General features: G+C 44.0%; 1 pseudogene; it reads left to right on the top strand.

The window, feature by feature from the left end:
• Positions 1–660: 660 nt before the first annotated feature.
• On the top strand, positions 661–1,684 carry LOC131483055 (mitochondrial import receptor subunit TOM40 homolog; annotated as a pseudogene).
• Positions 1,685–18,061: the final 16,377 nt, after the last annotated feature.

Genomic DNA, 18,061 nt, shown 5'->3' with positions numbered 1-18,061 from the left:
GGTTTTGTTGTTTTCTGTTGTTTTCATCTCTTCAAAACACTTTCTTCTGATTAAATCATTCAATGACTCATAGACCATGCAGTGGCATTATTTTCTTCAAGAAGGTTCTTGATTTTCATTTCTTCAGCTACACATGGACAATAGGAATCTGGACTCTCTGCCATTGTCCATGCCTGCAATGATGGACATATGACTCTATAGGAAGCACTGTTTGTTAGTAATGATATAGAGGAACCAGATGGGGGGGGCGGGAATTAGGGAGGGGATAAGGGAATATGGAACTGTATCATAAAATGATAATAATAATAATAATAAAATGTAAAGAAAAATTAAAAGAACCAATGCCAATATGAGATCCTGGCGCATTCAAGGCAAGGACATTAGCTGCTAGGCTATTGTGCCAGGACCCTAGGTTGTGATTTAAAGTTAAAACCCTGATTATAGATTTTGTTTTCAAAACTGCACATTTCCAAAGAAGATAGAGAATACACTGGATGGTTAAATCGGTGTGTGGGTGGATGTACAACTAACGAACATGAAGAGGAAATTAATGAACTTCCTGCCTCCACTCATAAAGCTACTCTTTACATTTAGCCCAATGTACATGTCCCGAAAATTGACATATGGTATTTTGTTAAACTTCTAAAGACTCTGTATAATATGGCGCACGGGGTGAGCGCTGAGCCGCCAGTGTGCACGGGGCCGACAGGTGAGCCCTGATGTCTGCTCTCACCGCTCTCAGGTCACCATGGGCAATGTGTTGACTGCTAGCTCGCTACCCGGGGGCTGAGGACGACGGGTCCTTCAGCTGCCTGCCTAAACCCCGCATGTCAGTGGAGTATCACCGGAAGTGCAAGGAGCTGTTTCCAATTCAGATGGAAGGGGTCAAGCTCACAGTCAACAAAGGTTAGAGTAAGCACTTCCAGGTCAATCACACAGTTGCTCTCAGCACAATTAGGGAGTCCAACTACCACTTTAGGGTCAGGTATGTGGGGACGAAGCAGCTGAGCCCCACGGAGGCATTCCCCATGCTGGTGGGGGACATGGACAACAGTGGCAGCCTCAACGCTCAGGTCATCCATCAGCTGGGCCCCAGACTCAGGTCCAAGTTAGCCATTCAGACCCAAGTTTGTGAATTGGCCATCCAGCAGCCCAAGTTTCTGAATTGGCAATTAGACAGGGACTACTGGGGGTCTGACTCCACTGCAGCCGTGACCTTGGGTAACCCTGATGTGTTGGTGGGCTCAGGAATCCCCGTGGCCCACTACCTGCAGAGCATCACGCCGAGCTTGGCCCTGAGTGGAGAACTGGTTTACCACCAGCAGCTTGGGGAGGAGGGCACCATCATTTCCCTGACCGGCAAATACACACTGACTAAATGGTTGACAACAGTCACACTGGGCCAGACAGGCATGCACGCAACATAATACCACAAAGGTAGTGAGCTGCTGCAGGTGGGCGTGGAGTTTGAGGCCAGCACACGGCTGCAGGAAACCAGTGTCTCCTTCAGATACCAGCTGGACCTGCCCAAGGCCTGCTCTTCCAAGGCTCTGTGGACAGCAACTGGATTGTGGGTGCCACGCAGAAGAAGCTCCCGCCACTGCCCCTGATGCTGGCCCTCAGCGCCTTCCTGAAACACCACAAGAAGAAGTTGCAGTGCGGTTTTGGCCTCACCGCTGACTGAGCGCCCAGGACCCCACATCTGCCCACTATCTTCCCACCCTCCTGGGGTCAGAGGCCCTGGCCAGGAGGGGCCCTTGGCCCAGGCTGGCTGCTTAAGAGGGGACTGTGTAAATGAGAGCTGTGTCGGTGGTCTGACCATGGGGCAGTATGTCCAGTGGGCCTGGGATCCCAGAGGGGATTCTGGAGGCAACCGCTGTGACTACTCATCTTCCTGGACACTTTTGGAGTTCTCAGTGGTAATACCAGTGATAGCAGACACAGGTGAGCATGGAATTTAGAGGAAGGCCCTTCTGCACATTCTGTCTTATAAGCCTATTTTAAGCTTAGTGGTCAGTTCCTACTGGTGTCATTTGAGAAAACAAGTGGCATTCCCACTTGTATTGGGTCAGCTGGCTGAACCTCTGCCTGCAGGCACCTTGGTCCCATGTGGTGCAGATTTTGGGTTGCATGGGATGTAGTTCTGTGCTGCTACCTACTTATTCCCAGAAGGGAGGTGAGGACGGCTGCGTGCCTACGTGTTACACAGATAATGGAGGAGCTTTTCGTCTGTCTCTCCTTCACTCTGCGACTAGCCTTTGCAATGAATGTGAATAAATGGTGATTTCAGCGTGGTGGCCTAGAGGCTAATGGCCTTGCCTGGAATGTGCCGGGATCCCATATGGGTGCCAGGTCTAATTCTGGCGGCCCTGCTTCCCATCCTGCTGCCTGACTGGTGCCTGGGAAAGCAGTTGAGGACAGTGCAATGCTTGGGACCCTGCATGCGTGAGGGAGATCGCGAAGAATCTCCTTGCTTCTGGCTTTGGATCGGCCCAGATCCAGCTGTTCTGGTCACTTGGGGAGTGAATCATAGGACAAAAGATCTTCCTCTCTGTTTCTCCTCCTCTCTGTAGAGATAACGCTGTAACAAATATAAATAAACAAAGAAATCTTGAAACTCAATGAGTTATGGGCCCAGTGTGATAGCCCAGTGGTTCAAGTCCTTGCTTTGCATGTGCCGAGATTCCATGTGGACACCAGTTTGTATCCCGGCTTTGGCACTCCGCTTCCATCGCCCTTCCCGTGGTTAGGGAAAGCCACTGAGGGCTGTCCAAAACCTTGGGACCCTGCATCTGCATGGTTGAACCTGAAGAGACTACTGGCTCCTTGCCTCAAATTAGCTTAGCTCTAGCCCTTGTGGTTCCTGGGGGAGGTAACCAGCAGTGGGAAGATCTTTCCTTCTGTGTCTGCTTTTCTCTGTCAATCTGACATTCCAATGAAATGCACTACATCTTTAAAACTCAATACAAAAATAAATGAATTGGAAAACAGAAGGGTGGCACTGCACCCACGATTAGAACCTTTGAATACGTTAGTTTGTGTGATGTGATCCCTGACGCTATTCATCCTTCTACTCTATACATTTCTAGATTTTCAACATCTTATGATGTCTGTTCTCAATTTTTCTGAAGTACACAAAACACCAAACGCCTTCTGTGCATACCAGAATCTTCTGGAATCAGTGGTTCAACTAAACGTAGAAGCCATTCCTAAAAACATTTCCATTGTGTTGAATATGTAAACTTAACTCATCTCTGCCATAAACATAGCACCTAAACAAACATCAATGAATATTTCATTTTTTCTGCACATTTCATATAATGCAATGATGATACACAGGAGTGGTTTCTAGCTCACCGGAAAGGATTTTGCTCTTCATAGGAGAGACGTGGGTATCTGGGAATTCTGATTCTGCCCAGGAATTATGCAATCAATTCCCCATAGTCACAGAGGAACTGCTAATATTTCTTAGGCCAACAAAATTAGGCTAAATATGTTGAAATCGCTTAAAACCCATATTCAAAGGTCCTACTTTGTATCTTTTGAAAGCTTCAGTTTGCACAAAATACACGAGAAAATGTTGGAAATAGATTCAACCAGAGAAATGGAACAATCCATGAGCGACACATTGAAGTAATTTATCAAGCCACCATCATTGTCATCTGTGGATATTCTTGCACAGAGTGCGAGGCCCACAGATGATCTCTTAAAGTTAATTGTAAGGGCAGATAGTAGATTCATTGTGCTGCCCGTTGCTGTCGAGAAGAATCTCAGAAACCACCGTCTACCTGTTGGCAGGAACACAACCTGGGAAAATGAGATTTGCTCAAATACGAAACAAAAAATGTGTATTTTCTTTCTTGAATAAGGAGTCTCAACTCAAAGTAGCACCTAAACCCAATAGCTGATTGTTTTATAGGCTGAGCGTTCAATTGAACATCAAGCACAGCCAATAGTCTTAGATCAAACTCAATCAAGGTTTGGAGAAAGCTAGCTTTGTGGGTTTGAAGCAGAGAGGCTAGCTATTTATCATGGATTTCAAGTGTCCCTTTAGTGTGTTAAAGTAAAGGAGTCCAGGAAGTGACTGTTTAGATTGGCAAATTAAAACGAAAAAAGACAGAGAGAGAGAGAGAGAGAGAGAGAGAGAGAATTAGAGCCCAAGTCGTGGACATGTGATTTAGAAAGAAACATTGATTTTGTGTTATGTTTAGGCCTATCTGGCTACAGAGATGAGTCTTTAACCACCTCAACATTTATCATCCACTCTAGTCTTAAACTTCTGTATGCAAATTTGTTGTTTTTCTTAAAATTTATTTCTTTTTATTGCAAAGTCAGATATATAGGAGAGATGGAGAATTCTAAACTTGAAAAATCAGAGTGACATACCGTTCCAAGAGGGAAGGGACATTGTAGAAAACCTGCATGAGTGAGAGTAGAGTGTGTGTGTGTGTGTGTTTTGAGTGTTTGTGTGTGGTGTGTGTGTGTGTGTCTTAATGTCTGCCACTGCTCAGAACATTCTCTTACATCCTAGCTTCTGAAACCTTCCAGGGAAGGCAGATGAGTAGCACTTGCACCTTCTCTCGTCCCTCCTGAAGTGCCCAATCCAACCCTGCCCCAACCCACTGATAGAGAAGTCTGACATATCCTGTTCCTCGAATCTTACCTTGTGTCTTAAATCCCAAACTCCCTGCTTGAGACAGGCAACTGCTAAGCTTCTTTCTAGAATATTGCATTTTATCTTAACAAATACTTCAAATGCACACCTTCAAACTAATGTATGCTTCATATATATGCACATATATACACATATATATGTGAGTGTGCATGCATATATTCCTATATACATGTATACATCAATGCACACAGAGAGAGTGAGAGAGAGAATGTATCCAATATTTATTTCATGATGTATTATCTCACTCAGTAACAAACCATCAGAAAGGCAGATTTTAGAGGAAAGGAGAGACAAGGAGAAAAGATCTTCCATTGGCTGCGTCATGGCCACAAACAGATACCCATATGGGCTCCTGGTGTGGCAAAGCAAGGATTTAGACACTGAGCCATAACACCAAGCCCAGATACAGAATTTATGATGGGCATGCCGTGAGTGAAGAAAGAAAAGATACTAGCTTTCAGTCAGTACTCACCTGTATCAAGTCCTACCTAAAGGCTGATACGTGAGGAGGAGACACATCGACATACTGAAAGCTAGACCTCACAAATTCTTCAACCTGGAGTGTTAGGGGTTTGCTACCAGATTTCTTTGTCATTGATTCTCTATATCAAACAATCACAGTTCTTGTGCTGACCTCCGCAGTTCTATTTCTATTTTAATCATTGATTTAATTTACTGCTTTTCAATAAAATATCTGATTGACAAAATTAAGCACAGAAAGAGTGTGATCTTCCATCCACATGCTCACTCCACAAATGGTTCCAATACTGAATGTTCCACATGGGTACGTACCAGTGCCCCACACTTTCAACCATTGTCCACTTCTTTCCCAGGCCATCAGCAGAACACAGGATTGGAAGTGGAGAGGATTGTTCATGAATCAGAAGGCAGAGGACTAGTCAGCTGAGGCGCCATGCCAGCTCCTGTGCCTCTGGCTCCTGTCTCTGATCCCACTCTCCACTTCCCTCTCCATGATCCTGCCCCGCTCCACTGAAGAGGTCAGTCAAGAGCATGTGAATCTCAGGCACCTGTGTTCTCATTACTTTGAGTGGGTTCAGCTTAGAGGACCTGAACACGCTAGCCTGGTCCTCCTTTCTTTGCACCTCTGCAGCCCGTGAGCCACCTGCTCCCACTGAGCACCTTCCAGACAGTCCCTGCTGGGTGAGGTGGCCACAGGTGAAGTTGTGGGCTCAGAAAAGAGAGGGCAGCCTTCAGGATTAAGAGCCTTCTAACACAGGAAAGCGAGCTCTAGAGTGACAGACCCCACATTGCTTCTTAGGAGTGTACTCAGTAATATCAAGCAGATCTCACTCACTTCACCTACAAAATCTGTGTGTGTGTGTGTGTGTGTGTGTGTGTGTGTGTGTGTGTGTGATCACAGGTCTCTAACTCTTTCAAAGAAGAAATGAGAAACTGTGAAAAAAGTAGAAGCTATGTTTCACTTATATTTTTGCCATCTCTGTCACTCCAAGTCCCATTTGTGTTCCCATATCTCTTGAGCTAAGACTCTCTTCTTGTTTTTGATATGATATGTCTTGGGCAAGAGTGTGGGTGACCTTCCAAGGCCCGTGGGAGAATGGCTTTATCCCCACAGTCTCTCTTCTTTGCATGAAAAGGATGCAATCCTGGTAGGTGGAGGAGAAACTGACTAGACACAATTCAGCTGTCAGGGTGAGACACCAGGGATTCATTCAAGCTGGTTTTGTGCAGAGGCTATCCTTGACCTGCTGCTCTGGAAATTCTGTCCTGTCTGGTGATAGGATTCCTCACCTCACTGGACCCACCATTCATCACTCATCAGCCATAGAAATCAAGCAACCCATCTCTTGAAATCCTTGAGCTACAGATTCATGGAACTAAAACACAGAAATATGTGGCTGTGTCTCTTTCATATCAAGTATCTCCAGATGCATCATCAGCATCGCCTAGGTTAGGATTCTTATAGTCATGGATATACACACATTTGTAATTGAAAGAAAGGAATTTTCAAAATGTCCTTTAAACTGAAGCACATCATCTACTGTGCCTGTCAAGTCTAAGGGAAAATTGTCTTCTTAAAGTCATTTCTTATGAAGTTCAGCATAAGAAATTCAGTTTAATCCAATTGCTTTCAATGACATCTTCTGGAAGGGTGTTAACAAATGGCCCCTCCCTTAAGCCAGTTCTCTTCTCACCCTGTCTATCGTGGCCCCCTAGGGATCAACTAGTAGACAACACATGATTGCAGTTTTCTCTTTCTCTGTGTAGATCAAAAAATGTTTTAAAGAATCAACCAATTCATTAAAGAAAAAGGAAAAAAAAAAAAACCCAGGAAAGCTGGATTTAATCCCGCTCAGCTTCCAGCTGAACTTCCTACTGAGCAGCATGCAGTGACTCACAATCAAATAGCTAGGGTTCTGCCCAGTCTTTTTGGATATCAGAGCAGTTAATGGTCTCCAAGTCTCAGCCTACCCCAACTCTGGCTGTGAAAGCATGGGAGGAATTGAACTTCCCTGTATCTATTTGTCTTACTCTTACTCAGACACTGTTAACTCTGTTTTCAATGCAATGGTCATTGAAAATAAGTTGCAGAAAAACATCAAATCAAATTGCGTTCAAGCTTTATCAATTGATTTCAGTCACAGAGTCATGCAGAGAAGGGAAAAGAAAGGATAGTGATTTGAAATTGGCTGGTCAGCACTTTTGTCAGTGGGAATATAACCGGGATTTATTTGATGTGATGCATGTTAAAGCAATCACTCCAATTGATCTCTCAATGTAATATACAGCCTGGGAGACGGGAGAGGCATGACGTTGGTGCAACGAAAGACAGTGAAACTGGTGTCTGAAAAACCAGCCAAAACCAGAAAAGCATAGATATGATCAAAAGGTGTCACTAAATCTGCAATTAATGTTATGGATTAATAAACACAGCGATTGGCTATCACACCAACCCGGGCAATCTGGTTGAGAACTGGATGCAGTGTAGAACTAGATGACCTAGGAAGCTCTTAGCAATATGGCAGGGACAGTATCAATCCTTATCATTTCTTCATTAGGAAAGAATGATTTCATCAATTTGCAAGGCCGAGTGGCACACAGAAAGGAATTCACAGACAGACAGACAGACAGACAGGAATCTTCCATGTGGGGTCACTTCTCAAATGACCTGAAGCGTTAGGGCCTAGGTCAGGCTGAAACCAGGATTCTGGCAATCCACTCAGATTTCCAATACAGTGCCAAAGGCTGCACTGGTTGGATCCTTGTCTGCTGCTTTTCCGGATGTCCCCTTTCCAGATCTCAGTGAAAAGTTCCTCTGGAAACATCTGCAGTGTCTCTACAACCCCATAGTTCCCAACAAACCTAGTCTACATGTGTCAGTCAGTGAGCCCAACTCGTGTTTACTGTACCTTCTAAATCCAACACCTGTTCAAACCTTTCTCTCTAACCCCATCATACGCTCTGATTTCTGCTGACATCAGAGGCTCCGCTGATTGGGTGGGTGTGGCTCAAGGCAAGGTGAACACTATAAAAGCAGACTTCCTCAGAGCCTTCTCAGTGAACAGCCGCCGTTTTAACAGGCAGCAGCCCCGCGTCACAGACCTGAAGAAGCCTGTGACTACACACCTTCCTGGACATTTTTGGAGTTCTCAGTGGTAATACCAGTGATAGCAGACACAGGTGAGCATGGAATTTAGAGGAAGGCCCTTCTGCATATTCTGTCTTATAAGCCTATTTTAAGCTTAGTGGTCAGTTCCTACTGGTCTCATTTGAGCAAACAAGTGGCATTCCCACTTGCTGAAAATAATCATGTATTGGGTCAGCCGGCTGAACTTCTGCCTGCAGGCGCCTTGGTCCCATGTGGTGCAGATTTTGTGTTGCATGGGATCTAGTTCTGTGCTGCTCCCTACTTATGCCCAGAAGGGAGGTGAGGACGGCGGCGTGCCTACGTGTTCCACAGCATCCTTGCAGAATCCAGAAGACTCCTCCTCCTGGCTTCAGGTTGACTTGGCCTCAACCTTGTTGTCTTTCTGTGCATGGTCAGCTAATGGAGGAGCTTTTCGTCTGTTTTTCCTGCATTTTCTGGCTAGGCTTTGCAATGAATGTGAATAAATGGTGATTTCAGCGTGGTGGCCTAGAGGCTAATGGCCTTGCCTGGAATGTGCCGGGATCCCATATGGGTGTCAGTTCTAATTCTGGCGGCCCTGCTTCCCATCCTGCTGCCTGACTGGGGCCTGGGAAAGCAGTTGAGGACAGTGCGATGCTTGGGACCCTGCATGCGTGAGGGAGATTGCAAAGAATCTCCTTGCTTCTGGCTTTGGATCGGCCCAGATCCAGCTGTTCTGGTCACTTGGGGAGTGAATCATAGGACAAAAGATCCTCCTCTCTGTTTCTCCTCCTCTCTGTAGAGATAACGCTGTAACAAATATAAATAAACAAAGAAATCTTGAAACTCAATGAGTTATGGGCCCAGTGTGATAGCCCAGTGGTTCAAGTCCTTGCTTTGCATGTGCCGAGATTCCATGTGGACACCAGTTTGTATCCCGGCTTTGGCACTCCGCTTCCATCACCCTTCCCGTGGTTAGGGAAAGCCACTGAGGGCTGTCCAAAACCTTGGGACCCTGCATCTGCATGGTTGAACCTGAAGAGACTACTGTCTCCTTGCCTCAAATTAGCTTAGCTCTAGCCCTTGTGGTTCCTGGGGGAGGTAACCAGCAGTGGGAAGATCTTTCCTTGTGTGTCTGCTTTTCTCTGTCAATCTGACATTCCAATGAAATGCACTACATCTTTAAAACTCAATACAAAAATAAATGAATTGGAAAACAGAAGGGTGGCACTGCACCCACGATTAGAACCTTTGAATACGTTAGTTTGTGTGATGTGGTCCCTGACGCTATTCATCCTTCTACTCTATACATTTCTAGATTTTCAACATCTTATGATGTCTGTTCTCAATTTTTCTGAAGTACACAAAACACCAAACACCTTCTGTGCATACCAGAATCTTCTGGAATCAGTGGTTCAACTAAACGTAGAAGCCATTCCTAAAAACATTTCCATTGTGTTGAATATGTAAACTTAACTCATCTCTGCCATAAACATAGCACCTAAACAAACATCAATGAATATTTCATTTTTTCTGCACATTTCATATAATGCAATGATGATACACAGGAGTGGTTTCTAGCTCACCGGAAAGGATTTTGCTCTTCATAGGAGAGATGTGGGTATCTGGGAATTCTGATTCTGCCCAAGAATTATGCAATCAATTCCCCATAGTCACAGAGGAACTGCTAATATTTCTTAGGCCGACAAAATTAGGCTAAATATGCTGAAATCGCTTAAAACCCATATTCAAAGGTCCTACTTTGAATCTTTTGAAAGCTTCAGTTTGCACAAAATACACGAGAAAATGTTGGAAATAGATTCAACCAGAGAAATGGAACAATCCATGAGCGACACATTGAAGTAATTTCTCAAGCCACCATCATTGTCATCTGTGGATATTCTTGCACAGAATGCGAGGCCCACAGATGATCTCTTAAAGTTAATTGTAAGGGCAGATAGTAGATTCATTGTGCTGCCCGTTGCTGTCGAGAAGAATCTCAGAAATCACCGTCTACCTGTTGGCAGGAACACAACCTGGGAAAATGAGATTTGCTCAAATACGAAACAAAAAATGTGTATTTTCTTTCTTGAATAAGGAGTCTCAACTCAAAGTAGCACCTAAACCCAATAGCTGATTGTTTTATAGGCTGAGCGTTCAATTGAACATCAAGCACAGCCAATAGTCTTAGATCAAACTCAATCAAGGTTTGGAGAAAGCTAGCTTTGTGGGTTTGAAGCAGAGAGGCTAGCTATTTATCATGGATTTCAAGTGTCCCTTTAGTGTGTTAAAGTAAAGGAGTCCAGGAAGTGACTGTTTAGATTGGCAAATTAAAACGAAAAAAGACAGAGAGAGAGAGAGAGAGAGAGAGAGAGAATTAGAGCCCAAGTCGTGGACATGTGATTTAGAAAGAAACATTGATTTTGTGTTATGTTTAGGCCTATCTGGCTACAGAGATGAGTCTTTAACCACCTCAACATTTATCATCCACTCTAGTCTTAAACTTCTGTATGCAAATTTGTTGTTTTTCTTAAAATTTATTTCTTTTTATTGCAAAGTCAGATATATAGGAGAGATGGAGAATTCTAAACTTGAAAAATCAGAGTGACATACCGTTCCAAGAGGGAAGGGACATTGTAGAAAACCTGCATGAGTGAGAGTAGAGTGTGTGTGTGTGTGTGTTTTGAGTGTTTGTGTGTGGTGTGTGTGTGTGTGTCTTAATGTCTGCCACTGCTCAGAACATTCTCTTACATCCTAGCTTCTGAAACCTTCCAGGGAAGGCAGATGAGTAGCACTTGCACCTTCTCTCGTCCCTCCTGAAGTGCCCAATCCAACCCTGCCCCAACCCACTGATAGAGAAGTCTGACATATCCTGTTCCTCGAATCTTACCTTGTGTCTTAAATCCCAAACTCCCTGCTTGAGACAGGCAACTGCTAAGCTTCTTTCTAGAATATTGCATTTTATCTTAACAAATACTTCAAATGCACACCTTCAAACTAATGTATGCTTCATATATATGCACATATATACACATATATATGTGAGTGTGCATGCATATATTCCTATATACATGTATACATCAATGCACACAGAGAGAGTGAGAGAGAGAATGTATCCAATATTTATTTCATGATGTATTATCTCACTCAGTAACAAACCATCAGAAAGGCAGATTTTAGAGGAAAGGAGAGACAAGGAGAAAAGATCTTCCATTGGCTGCGTCATGGCCACAAACAGATACCCATATGGGCTCCTGGTGTGGCAAAGCAAGGATTTAGACACTGAGCCATAACACCAAGCCCAGATACAGAATTTATGATGGGCATGCCGTGAGTGAAGAAAGAAAAGATACTAGCTTTCAGTCAGTACTCACCTGTATCAAGTCCTACCTAAAGGCTGATACGTGAGGAGGAGACACATCGACATACTGAAAGCTAGACCTCACAAATTCTTCAACCTGGAGTGTTAGGGGTTTGCTACCAGATTTCTTTGTCATTGATTCTCTATATCAAACAATCACAGTTCTTGTGCTGACCTCCGCAGTTCTATTTCTATTTTAATCATTGATTTAATTTACTGCTTTTCAATAAAATATCTGATTGACAAAATTAAGCACAGAAAGAGTGTGATCTTCCATCCACATGCTCACTCCACAAATGGTTCCAATACTGAATGTTCCACATGGGTACGTACCAGTGCCCCACACTTTCAACCATTGTCCACTTCTTTCCCAGGCCATCAGCAGAACACAGGATTGGAAGTGGAGAGGATTGTTCATGAATCAGAAGGCAGAGGACTAGTCAGCTGAGGCGCCATGCCAGCTCCTGTGCCTCTGGCTCCTGTCTCTGATCCCACTCTCCACTTCCCTCTCCATGATCCTGCCCCGCTCCACTGAAGAGGTCAGTCAAGAGCATGTGAATCTCAGGCACCTGTGTTCTCATTACTTTGAGTGGGTTCAGCTTAGAGGACCTGAACACGCTAGCCTGGTCCTCCTTTCTTTGCACCTCTGCAGCCCGTGAGCCACCTGCTCCCACTGAGCACCTTCCAGACAGTCCCTGCTGGGTGAGGTGGCCACAGGTGAAGTTGTGGGCTCAGAAAAGAGAGGGCAGCCTTCAGGATTAAGAGCCTTCTAACACAGGAAAGCGAGCTCTAGAGTGACAGACCCCACATTGCTTCTTAGGAGTGTACTCAGTAATATCAAGCAGATCTCACTCACTTCACCTACAAAATCTGTGTGTGTGTGTGTGTGTGTGTGTGTGTGTGTGTGTGTGTGTGTGATCACAGGTCTCTAACTCTTTCAAAGAAGAAATGAGAAACTGTGAAAAAAGTAGAAGCTATGTTTCACTTATATTTTTGCCATCTCTGTCACTCCAAGTCCCATTTGTGTTCCCATATCTCTTGAGCTAAGACTCTCTTCTTGTTTTTGATATGATATGTCTTGGGCAAGAGTGTGGGTGACCTTCCAAGGCCCGTGGGAGAATGGCTTTATCCCCACAGTCTCTCTTCTTTGCATGAAAAGGATGCAATCCTGGTAGGTGGAGGAGAAACTGACTAGACACAATTCAGCTGTCAGGGTGAGACACCAGGGATTCATTCAAGCTGGTTTTGTGCAGAGGCTATCCTTGACCTGCTGCTCTGGAAATTCTGTCCTGTCTGGTGATAGGATTCCTCACCTCACTGGACCCACCATTCATCACTCATCAGCCATAGAAATCAAGCAACCCATCTCTTGAAATCCTTGAGCTACAGATTCATGGAACTAAAACACAGAAATATGTGGCTGTGTCTCTTTCATATCAAGTATCTCCAGATGCATCATCAGCATCGCCTAGGTTAGGATTCTTATAGTCATGGATATACACACATTTGTAATTGAAAGAAAGGAATTTTCAAAATGTCCTTTAAACTGAAGCACATCATCTACTGTGCCTGTCAAGTCTAAGGGAAAATTGTCTTCTTAAAGTCATTTCTTATGAAGTTCAGCATAAGAAATTCAGTTTAATCCAATTGCTTTCAATGACATCTTCTGGAAGGGTGTTAACAAATGGCCCCTCCCTTAAGCCAGTTCTCTTCTCACCCTGTCTATCGTGGCCCCCTAGGGATCAACTAGTAGACAACACATGATTGCAGTTTTCTCTTTCTCTGTGTAGATCAAAAAATGTTTTAAAGAATCAACCAATTCATTAAAGAAAAAGGAAAAAAAAAAAACCCAGGAAAGCTGGATTTAATCCCGCTCAGCTTCCAGCTGAACTTCCTACTGAGCAGCATGCAGTGACTCACAATCAAATAGCTAGGGTTCTGCCCAGTCTTTTTGGATACCAGAGCAGTTAATGGTCTCCAAGTCTCAGCCTACCCCAACTCTGGCTGTGAAAGCATGGGAGGAATTGAACTTCCCTGTATCTATTTGTCTTACTCTTACTCAGACACTGTTAACTCTGTTTTCAATGCAATGGTCATTGAAAATAAGTTGCAGAAAAACATCAAATCAAATTGCGTTCAAGCTTTATCAATTGATTTCAGTCACAGAGTCATGCAGAGAAGGGAAAAGAAAGGATAGTGATTTGAAATTGGCTGGTCAGCACTTTTGTCAGTGGGAATATAACCGGGATTTATTTGATGTGATGCATGTTAAAGCAATCACTCCAATTGATCTCTCAATGTAATATACAGCCTGGGAGACGGGAGAGGCATGACGTTGGTGCAACGAAAGACAGTGAAACTGGTGTCTGAAAAACCAGCCAAAACCAGAAAAGCATAGATATGATCAAAAGGTGTCACTAAATCTGCAATTAATGTTATGGATTAATAAACACAGCGATTGGCTATCACACCAACCCAGGCAATCTGGTTGAGAACTGGATGCAGTGTAGAACTAGATGACCTAGGAAGCTCTTAGCAATATGGCAGGGACAGTATCAATCCTTATCATTTCTTCATTAGGAAAGAATGATTTCATCAATTTGCAAGGCCGAGTGGCACACAGAAAGGAATTCACAGACAGACAGACAGACAGACAGGAATCTTCCATGTGGGGTCACTTCTCAAATGACCTGAAGCGTTAGGGCCTAGGTCAGGCTGAAACCAGGATTCTGGCAATCCACTCAGATTTCCAATACAGTGCCAAAGGCTGCACTGGTTGGATCCTTGTCTGCTGCTTTTCCGGATGTCCCCTTTCCAGATCTCAGTGAAAAGTTCCTCTGGAAACATCTGCAGTGTCTCTACAACCCCATAGTTCCCAACAAACCTAGTCTACATGTGTCAGTCAGTGAGCCCAACTCGTGTTTACTGTACCTTCTAAATCCAACACCTGTTCAAACCTTTCTCTCTAACCCCATCATACGCTCTGATTTCTGCTGACATCAGAGGCTCCGCTGATTGGGTGGGTGTGGCTCAAGGCGAGGTGAACACTATAAAAGCAGACTTCCTCAGAGCCTTCTCAGTGAACAGCCGCCGTTTTAACAGGCAGCAGCCCCGCGTCACAGACCTGAAGAAGCCTGTGACTACACACCTTCCTGGACATTTTTGGAGTTCTCAGTGGTAATACCAGTGATAGCAGACACAGGTGAGCATGGAATTTAGAGGAAGGCCCTTCTGCATATTCTGTCTTATAAGCCTATTTTAAGCTTAGTGGTCAGTTCCTACTGGTCTCATTTGAGCAAACAAGTGGCATTCCCACTTGCTGAAAATAATCATGTATTGGGTCAGCCGGCTGAACTTCTGCCTGCAGGCGCCTTGGTCCCATGTGGTGCAGATTTTGTGTTGCATGGGATCTAGTTCTGTGCTGCTCCCTACTTATGCCCAGAAGGGAGGTGAGGACGGCGGCGTGCCTACGTGTTCCACAGCATCCTTGCAGAATCCAGAAGACTCCTCCTCCTGGCTTCAGGTTGACTTGGCCTCAACCTTGTTGTCTTTCTGTGCATGGTCAGCTAATGGAGGAGCTTTTCGTCTGTTTTTCCTGCATTTTCTGGCTAGGCTTTGCAATGAATGTGAATAAATGGTGATTTCAGCGTGGTGGCCTAGAGGCTAATGGCCTTGCCTGGAATGTGCCGGGATCCCATATGGGTGCCAGTTCTAATTCTGGCGGCCCTGCTTCCCATCCTGCTGCCTGACTGGGGCCTGGGAAAGCAGTTGAGGACAGTGCGATGCTTGGGACCCTGCATGCGTGAGGGAGATTGCAAAGAATCTCCTTGCTTCTGGCTTTGGATCGGCCCAGATCCAGCTGTTCTGGTCACTTGGGGAGTGAATCATAGGACAAAAGATCCTCCTCTCTGTTTCTCCTCCTCTCTGTAGAGATAACGCTGTAACAAATATAAATAAACAAAGAAATCTTGAAACTCAATGAGTTATGGGCCCAGTGTGATAGCCCAGTGGTTAAAGTCCTTGCTTTGCATGTGCCGAGATTCCATGTGGACACCAGTTTGTATCCCGGCTTTGGCACTCCGCTTCCATCACCCTTCCCGTGGTTAGGGAAAGCCACTGAGGGCTGTCCAAAACCTTGGGACCCTGCATCTGCATGGTTGAACCTGAAGAGACTACTGTCTCCTTGCCTCAAATTAGCTTAGCTCTAGCCCTTGTGGTTCCTGGGGGAGGTAACCAGCAGTGGGAAGATCTTTCCTTGTGTGTCTGCTTTTCTCTGTCAATCTGACATTCCAATGAAATGCACTACATCTTTAAAACTCAATACAAAAATAAATGAATTGGAAAACAGAAGGGTGGCACTGCACCCACGATTAGAACCTTTGAATACGTTAGTTTGTGTGATGTGGTCCCTGACGCTATTCATCCTTCTACTCTATACATTTCTAGATTTTCAACATCTTATGATGTCTGTTCTCAATTTTTCTGAAGTACACAAAACACCAAACACCTTCTGTGCATACCAGAATCTTCTGGAATCAGTGGTTCAACTAAACGTAGAAGCCATTCCTAAAAACATTTCCATTGTGTTGAATATGTAAACTTAACTCATCTCTGCCATAAACATAGCACCTAAACAAACATCAATGAATATTTCATTTTTTCTGCACATTTCATATAATGCAATGATGATACACAGGAGTGGTTTCTAGCTCACCGGAAAGGATTTTGCTCTTCATAGGAGAGATGTGGGTATCTGGGAATTCTGATTCTGCCCAAGAATTATGCAATCAATTCCCCATAGTCACAGAGGAACTGCTAATATTTCTTAGGCCGACAAAATTAGGCTAAATATGCTGAAATCGCTTAAAACCCATATTCAAAGGTCCTACTTTGAATCTTTTGAAAGCTTCAGTTTGCACAAAATACACGAGAAAATGTTGGAAATAGATTCAACCAGAGAAATGGAACAATCCATGAGCGACACATTGAAGTAATTTCTCAAGCCACCATCATTGTCATCTGTGGATATTCTTGCACAGAATGCGAGGCCCACAGATGATCTCTTAAAGTTAATTGTAAGGGCAGATAGTAGATTCATTGTGCTGCCCGTTGCTGTCGAGAAGAATCTCAGAAATCACCGTCTACCCGTTGGCAGGAACACAACCTGGGAAAATGAGATTTGCTCAAATACGAAACAAAAAATGTGTATTTTCTTTCTTGAATAAGGAGTCTCAACTCAAAGTAGCACCTAAACCCAATAGCTGATTGTTTTATAGGCTGAGCGTTCAATTGAACATCAAGCACAGCCAATAGTCTTAGATCAAACTCAATCAAGGTTTGGAGAAAGCTAGCTTTGTGGGTTTGAAGCAGAGAGGCTAGCTATTTATCATGGATTTCAAGTGTCCCTTTAGTGTGTTAAAGTAAAGGAGTCCAGGAAGTGACTGTTTAGATTGGCAAATTAAAACGAAAAAAGACAGAGAGAGAGAGAGAGAGAGAGAGAGAGAATTAGAGCCCAAGTCGTGGACATGTGATTTAGAAAGAAACATTGATTTTGTGTTATGTTTAGGCCTATCTGGCTACAGAGATGAGTCTTTAACCACCTCAACATTTATCATCCACTCTAGTCTTAAACTTCTGTATGCAAATTTGTTGTTTTTCTTAAAATTTATTTCTTTTTATTGCAAAGTCAGATATATAGGAGAGATGGAGAATTCTAAACTTGAAAAATCAGAGTGACATACCGTTCCAAGAGGGAAGGGACATTGTAGAAAACCTGCATGAGTGAGAGTAGAGTGTGTGTGTGTGTGTGTTTTGAGTGTTTGTGTGTGGTGTGTGTGTGTGTGTCTTAATGTCTGCCACTGCTCAGAACATTCTCTTACATCCTAGCTTCTGAAACCTTCCAGGGAAGGCAGATGAGTAGCACTTGCACCTTCTCTCGTCCCTCCTGAAGTGCCCAATCCAACCCTGCCCCAACCCACTGATAGAGAAGTCTGACATATCCTGTTCCTCGAATCTTACCTTGTGTCTTAAATCCCAAACTCCCTGCTTGAGACAGGCAACTGCTAAGCTTCTTTCTAGAATATTGCATTTTATCTTAACAAATACTTCAAATGCACACCTTCAAACTAATGTATGCTTCATATATATGCACATATATACACATATATATGTGAGTGTGCATGCATATATTCCTATATACATGTATACATCAATGCACACAGAGAGAGTGAGAGAGAGAATGTATCCAATATTTATTTCATGATGTATTATCTCACTCAGTAACAAACCATCAGAAAGGCAGATTTTAGAGGAAAGGAGAGACAAGGAGAAAAGATCTTCCATTGGCTGCGTCATGGCCACAAACAGATACCCATATGGGCTCCTGGTGTGGCAAAGCAAGGATTTAGACACTGAGCCATAACACCAAGCCCAGATACAG

Source organism: Ochotona princeps, chromosome 22 (genome assembly GCF_030435755.1).
Source record: "Ochotona princeps isolate mOchPri1 chromosome 22, mOchPri1.hap1, whole genome shotgun sequence".
Taxonomy (NCBI): Eukaryota; Metazoa; Chordata; class Mammalia; order Lagomorpha; family Ochotonidae; genus Ochotona; species Ochotona princeps.
The sequence above is the reverse complement of the archived record's forward strand: the minus strand, read 5'-3'. Positions and strand labels throughout refer to the sequence as shown.